Source organism: Euprymna scolopes, chromosome 8 (genome assembly GCF_053919585.1).
Source record: "Euprymna scolopes isolate OS-2025 chromosome 8, ASM5391958v1, whole genome shotgun sequence".
NCBI lineage: Eukaryota > Metazoa > Mollusca > Cephalopoda > Sepiida > Sepiolidae > Euprymna > Euprymna scolopes.
Genome location: NC_136489.1, coordinates 157,416,035 through 157,423,938, shown reverse-complemented (window position 1 = coordinate 157,423,938; position 7,904 = coordinate 157,416,035). Strand labels below are relative to the sequence as shown.

The 7,904-nt window shown below is 35.4% G+C and overlaps 1 non-coding gene across 1 annotated transcript; it reads right to left on the bottom strand.

Moving 5' to 3' along the window:
• Positions 1-7,160: 7,160 nt before the first annotated feature.
• Positions 7,161-7,233, bottom strand: Trnah-aug (transfer RNA histidin (anticodon AUG)). Its single transcript has one exon. It is a non-coding gene; the product is annotated as a tRNA-His (tRNA).
• Between the last annotated feature and the right edge of the window lie 671 nt (positions 7,234-7,904).

The following is a 7,904-nucleotide window of genomic DNA, read 5'->3' as shown; positions in this document are numbered from 1 at the left end:
CACATTTTTTATTGGAATTGTTTGCTCGGTTTGGGATTGTAGACTGTTTGGTTAGCGACAACGCTACACAGTTCACCTCGACAAAGTTCAGAGAATTCTGCGAGACGTATCAAGTCAAGCATATTACGACACCCCAGTATTACGCCAGAAGCAACGGCCAGGCCGAATGCTTCGTCTATACGCTTAAAAGGGCATTAAAAAGCCGTCCGGTACACCGACAGAAAAGGCCCTTCAGAAATTTCTGCAGGTTTACAGAATCACGAGACATCCGAACAAACCAGATGCGGGATCCCCAGTAGAAATCATGTTTGGACGAAAAATAAAATCCATATTTGATAAACTACCCAAACACATAGTAGATAACAGAACCTTTATAATGCCAACGAAACGGTTTAACATCAGAGATAACGTGTATTTTAGACATTTTAGAAATAATGTTTCTTTTGGGGAACAGGGCACGATCTTACGAAGAATCGGCCATGTTGCATACATCATTCAGGGCCCAAAGTTCCAACATAAGAGGCACCTGACTCAAATCAGGAAACGCTTCTACGAGGATCAAGAAGAACCACCTGAGGACGGCAGTGAGGCGATTGAAACTGTGTATGAATGTTTTGACATAGACACTCCAAAAGGGGTGTTAGAACCGAGACGCTCCGGCAGAAAGTGGAAGCGCACAGACCCCGTTGGTGGTCGGCCCCAAAAGGAAGAAATACTGATTTTAACAATCAGCTAGGGAGGAGGTGTTGTGTGGGAATCAACCCCCCAAATAAACTGTTCCATCCTTTATATAAACCATAGACCTTTTGATCCCAGGTGTGGATTAAACACCAGAGCGACCCTCGCCTGCTCGGTGACGTTTACTACTCTTTTCAGTTGTAACCTTTTTACGTTGTTGTTCCAGTAATACATTGTTTAAACTCTATTCCATTGTTCTGTTTTTATTTGTGGCTTATTGCAAGCCATAACAATATACTAGCATTTCAGCCCGGCGTTGCCCGGGTGTTTGGATGAGTATGTTGAGCAAAATAATGTGATAGCAGGAAGGCAGGGTCGAACCCGTACCCCGAAGGGGAAAAGAACGGCGAAAAAAAGTGACGATTTTGCGGTTACGACCACCGCCAAACCGGAAGTGATGTAAGTTTTAATTTAGGTTAAATCGAAAGGAGAGGATGACTTCAAAAATATCGGCGAAAAAAGCACCCCCTCCCTATAGAAAAGTGCCTAGTTGAAGGTAAAGATATAAATGTTTTTAGCCAATTTTTCGATATTTGTCGTTTGGAAGGTCGAACTTCAAAACAATACTAATCTTGGGAACATCCGTCGCCTCTGTCGAAAGTTTTAGGTAGACAGGCAAACGTACATACATACATGCATTTATATATTTGTAACTAAAGATTATCGACCCAAACTGATGAAAAAGCTTGCCCTATTTCTGAATGCACTTTATGTAAAATGTCAAATGTTTAGACCAGAAATTGTCTAAATAATTTAGTAGAGACCGCAGAGGTCAAAATTTTTTAAAACTTTGACCCTATTATGACCCTTTAAAATTGATTGTTTTTGGGCTCACATCAAGTTATTAAGTTAGATACATGTCTAAAGAACTTATATCAAAAATTTCAAGTGTTTAGACCCGAAATTATCGGAGGAGTTTGGTAGAGTTCTCAAAGGTCAAATCATTGAACTTAACAGCCAAATTTCTGTTCGAAAACCAGTCATAAATATTTTCCCAAATCTCAGTACCCTGTATATCAAATTTTTAGACTGTAGACTAAAAATTGACAGAGTTATTGCGTAGGGAAATGTACACACACAGACACACACAGGCACACACAGACACAGACACACACAGACACGCATACAGACACCTTCTCTTTTATATATATACTAGCATGGGTGCCCGGCGTTGCCCGGGTGTTTGGATATGTATGCTGAGCAAAAAAAAAAAAAAAAGTAAATTTTTTAAACTTTGACTCGTATCATGACCCCTTAAAATTTATTGTTTTGGGCTCAAATCGATTTATTAAGTTAGATCCATGTCAACGGAATCTATATCTCAAATTTCAAGTCTTTAGACCCCAAATTCTCGGAGGAGTTTTGGTGAGTTCTCAAAGGTCAAATCGTTGAACTTTGACCCCTTAACAGCCAAATTTCTATCCGAAAACTGATCGCATAGATTTTTCCAAATCTCAGTAACCTTTCTATCAAATTTCTAGTCTGTAGACTGAACATTGAAAGCGTTATTACAAAGGAAAATCTACACAGACACACAGACAGACAGACAGACACACAAACACGTTCACTTATATATATATATATATATATATATATATATATATATATATATATATACTCGGGGTTTTTTATATTCAAAAGTAATGGACTAATGAATTCAATGAGATTGTTAGATAGTGCTCAATAAGAAGAGCTGATAATACTTGTTTATTGTTATATAAACATGCTCACATCCCGCTGCTACAAATAGCCACTTGTTTCAATCAAACAACAGATATCATCAGGCAGCGACTTGACTATTCAAAAGTTCAATGAATAATCTTATTCATTGAACTTTTGAATAGTCAAGTCGCTGCCTGATGATATCTGTTGTTTGATTGAAACAAGTGGCTATTTGTAGCAGCGGGATGTGAGCATGTTTATATAACAATAAACAAATATATATATATATATAAATATATATGACGCTGGTAAGGAAAATATTTCTCATATATTACGTGAAAGTTTAGCATTATAACTCCGGAACAAAAAAAATCAAAAACAAAAACGAAATACAATATTTTGAATATTTTTGTACTTATGATTAAAAGAGGTGGTTATTGATCAACACTTCTGTGATACAGTTTTGATTTTTCATCCCCGAAACAGTATTTTATAGTAAAGAAAAGATTATGATTGTAAGAGCCTTAGGAATATTGTAAATTCCTGATTACAAATTTGTTCAGCGATTACAGGAGATTTATTGGTTTATATGCAAGATAATTTTCTGACGAAGGACAACTTATTTTTATTTGTATGTTATTTTAGATATTCCAAATGTTAAAAACTCCAAGAACACACACACACACACACACACACACACACATACACACATACACACGCATACACACTCAGGCACTCATATATATATATATATATATATATATATATATATATATATATATATATAACTTAGTATATATATATAACGGGTATATATATAAAATAGTAGCACGAGCACAGTAGGCGATAGCAAATGTTTATTCACTGGACACTCTATGAGACATTTACGAGCACCAATCCATGCTCCAGTGGTTAGAACTGCCGGCTATCAATGCGATTAATGTAGGTTCAATCCACGGCTAGGAAACGGTGCTAGTGCAACCGCACAGATGAGTTGGAATACAACGAAACAGTACTGTATGTGGATGAATATATATATATATATATATATATATATATATATATATATATATATATATATATATATACATACAAACTGCGGCAATCGCTTTATTGCAGATTCGTAAAATATCAATATTTTCCTCACAAAAAAAAAAAAAAAAAATGAAAATGGTAACATCAAATGACTGTTTAAAGGTTAGTTATTTGCCAAAATTGTATTCAAATCCATGCGATATTCTGGAAGTTATGACATTTTATTTATTATCAAGTAATTTATACTGTCCATCGCTTAATTGCATGTCTTTTAAAATGCCAAAAAAGGGGCGATTAAGAGTTATCGAAAGGGAAAGGATGGTTGCTGGACTCGCAGAAGGATTGTTATTCAAAGATTAAGTTATGGATCTGGAAATGGATCCAAGAACGCCGGCTTCATTTGTGAACAATCCCAACACCAACTCCAGAAAGGATAAGGGCACCAGGAGAAACCTTTTACATCGTGATATTCGAAAAATTCGTTGGGAAGTCAACCGAAACCAAAATAGCTCCAGTGCATGTCAATACAGTTGGGGAAGCAGGAACCTGGAAGCGAATTCCAAAGTCTAGCGGTTCTGGGGAAGGAACTACTGGCGTAGAAGGCTCTCTTACATCTAGGGATATCTACTGTGAAGGGGTGGGATGTTACTGCTTGTCGGGTTTGTCGGGTGTGTTTACGGGTACACGTGCTTGCAGTTCGTCGGAACATTCACTGTTAAAGTACTTGTAGAACAGGCAGAGAGGTGCGACATTACGTCGATGGGACAGAGGCTGAAGCTTGGATGACGGTTCAGGACCTATTAGGTTGGCGACTCTCTTTTGAACCTTATCTAGAAGTGATAGACTAGTAGCAGATGCACCGGCACAAATATGATAACAATACTCCATACATGGGCGAATGGTGGCCTTATAGAGGTACAGGATACTTTCGGGCGTTAGTAGCTTTCTAGCACAGTAGAGAAAACCTACCTTTTCTCAGCGGTCCTGGCAATGCTCTCAATGTAATTGTTCCAACTTATGTTTTCTGTGAACGTTAGGCCGAGGAGTTTAAAAGGTGTACTTTCAGATAAAGAGTCTTTGGCCATTGCTATTGACGGTAGAGAAGGTTTCTTGTAGTTATTGAAGGAAACAAGTTTAGTCTTGGCAACATTGAATGTAACCATCCATTTTTGTCCCCATTGGGCGGGAATCATTGGGGATAAGTTGGTTGGACCATTCCGAATTCCAGAGGGTGGGAAACTTACCGGCATTGCGTACACGGCCTTTCGAGATTAACATTTGTCATCATGGCTAGATGACTTACCATTGTCACGTCACTTTCTGATGATTTTTACGCATGACAACGCACTATCCAATTCTGCTAGCCTTTCTTGAATCTATGGGCTTCTTTCGAGAAATCCTCATGAGCTAGCCACTGTGTTCTCCGGATCTTTACCCCATTGAACATATCTGGTTAATATTGAAAAGAAGTTCTCATGATGGAAGGAGAGTAATTTACTTCAAAAGGTGCCCTGTGAAGGAAAGTATTTGATTTCCTCAGAACTATAACTCCTTTTCAGATCAAACAATTGACTTCTTCGGTGGACAAAAGGTTGTTTAAAGTTATTTTAAAAAATGGTGGATATGTCGGTAAATAATTCCTGTATTTGAGGCGTAGCACCTAGGATGTGCTTGTGTTTATGATTCTTTAACAGAAAAATATAATAAAAAGTAAAGTTTTCATGATTAAACATTGCATTTTTGACGTAAAATAGCATTTTAAGAGACCTGCATTAAAGCGATGGAAAATGGAAATTCCTTGATAAAGAATAAAATGTTATAACTTTGTGAATATCGCATGAATTTGTATAAAATTTTGGGAAATAATTAACCTTAAACAGTCATTTGATTATACATTTTTTTTTTACATATATATAGTGAAATATTGATATTTTAGTAATTTGCAATAAAACGACTGACGCAGTTTATATATATATATATATATATATATATATATATATATATATATATACATATATATATATGGTAAAACTGATAATTAGTAAAAACCTGAAGAGAGTACTCAATACTATTGCAGAGCAAATATGTGTTTTACTACCGTTTTATCTGTTTGGTTACATATGTTTCAGATGTTTGACGATGTTTACGATCTAACAGCCTCGTCAGACCTTACAGAGGACTTTTGTAAGGTCTGACGAGGCTGTTAGATCGTAAACATGGTTCAACATCTGAAACATATGTAACCAAACAGATAAAACGGTAATAAAACATAAAACATATATATATATATATATATATATATACATATATATATGTAGTAAGTTAACCATATATTTTATAACTTACTAACTAGCTCTACTTACTATTGAGCACTTTTTAAGTAAATACTTAAAGTTGACGCATAAATTTATACTTTTGTATATTAATTTTATGTGAGTAAATTAAGTAGTTATATATATATATGCATATATATGCATATATACATATATATATGCATATATATACATATATATATATATATATATGCATATATATATGCATATATATATACATATATATATATATGCATATAAGTATATTGCTTGAGTTGTAAATCAACTCTAGGTATAGAACAACTGAAAAGTCATTGTTTATCGTTAATTTATCAATGGGAAACCGAGCGTAAATATAGGTTATTCGGTCAGACGTACAAGTCGTTAGCCGAACTGGCGCTTAATTTTGACCTATTCCAAAATTCACACTTCCTGCATGGATAAACATTGCGCTGCAAGGCAATAAAAAGGGAAACAAAAAGGAAACATACGTTTATATAGAATCTCATACACGTCATTATTTCAAATTAAAAGCTTCACTAGCCCTCAGTGTTTAATTCTATACCATTATTTTGTCCTTTCGTTTCTTTTCTATTATTTGAAAAGGAATAGATTTTCCATTCTTTGTCAAATAACAGAAGGACTTTGTATTAAAAATGACTATTTATTACTTGGTATTTCTTAAAAAATTCAACATAATGATGCTGTTTTTTTAAATTTTTTTTTGTAATTGCAGCATGAACAAATATGTACATACGCTACTAATAATGTTTGTATAATTAAACACATTATATCATTGATTGTATGTGTTGCAGCGCATCTCAGTGCCCCGGTTGTTGGGGGTGGTAACACACCCTGCAGCATGGCCATGTTGTATTTTGGTCGTAAGCGGAGAAATACACAGAGAAAAACCAATCCCATTTTATCGACCTCTTTTTCGTTCGGACAGCCATGGTGTGAGACGTCTATTTGTGTCTTTCTGTAAATGAGGGGGTCACCTCCTCCCTCCGCATTAGTTAAGGTTAGTTTGTTTTAACTGTGGAAGTTAATTATCACTTGTAAATTGTTTTGTAAAAAGTATTGTAATATTTTCTTTTAAAAAAATAAATAGTTCTGGTAAAAAAATAAATAATTATATTTCTCATATATTACCATTGTGTCGCGTGGCGTTTCTTGTGTCTGTCTTAAGTCGAATGAAGCGGTCCCGAGTACAAGAAAGTCCCAACCAGAATGCCACCGGTATGAAGACATCTTGAGACAATGTAAGAGCCACACGCCTAGATCCAACATCTCAGGTATGCCTTTCCTATTGATACTCAGCACAAAAAAAAAATCACCGAAAAATCAAACATACCCTAACTAAGGGTAGGAATAATAAGTAAACGTTGGATCAAATGATGGTTAAAATTATTACGAACTTGCCAGGATTCGAACCTGGAATCTTCTGATCCATAGTCAGACGCGTTATCGATTGCGCCACAAGTCCTGTCCGTATGCCGAAAGATGTTACTGCGACTGTATACAGACAGTGCTAAATTCCGTTGACATGGACAGGTAACTTTTTCGACAATTGCCCGAAACGGCCCCAAAACGCTTATTTTGGGCTTTTTGTGTGACTCGACGTTGTTCGTTACGAACCATATATAGATAAGGACAATCTAGGGACTCACACCTTTCAAGAAGAAAAAATAATTTTTCAATTCGATGCATCCGTTCGAAAGTTTTATTAGTATATATACACACGCACAAATAAATAAACATTTAGAATTTTATTAATAGCATAGATATATCATAAACCATAATATATCTTTTTGGCACTATATCTAGTTCCCTGGTTTTGGTAGTTGTTAGCAGCCTCCCCTAAATGACCTTGCTTTGGCCGTAGGCGGAGGAATACAGAGAAATGCATCCCATAATACCCCTCCTTCTTCTCTCTATCTTTCTGTCCGGACCGCAAGGATGTGAGCACATAAAATTCTGTCTCTTCGTAAATGAGGGAGGGATCTCCTCTCTCTCTCAACACTAGTTAAGGTAGGTTAGTTAGTTTTAATAAAGTAATGGTGAAAACCAATTGTAGGATATGTAAATTGTATGTCAATATTGTGATATATATATTGTATACATTTTATTAAGTAAATAGTTAATTATATTTCATAT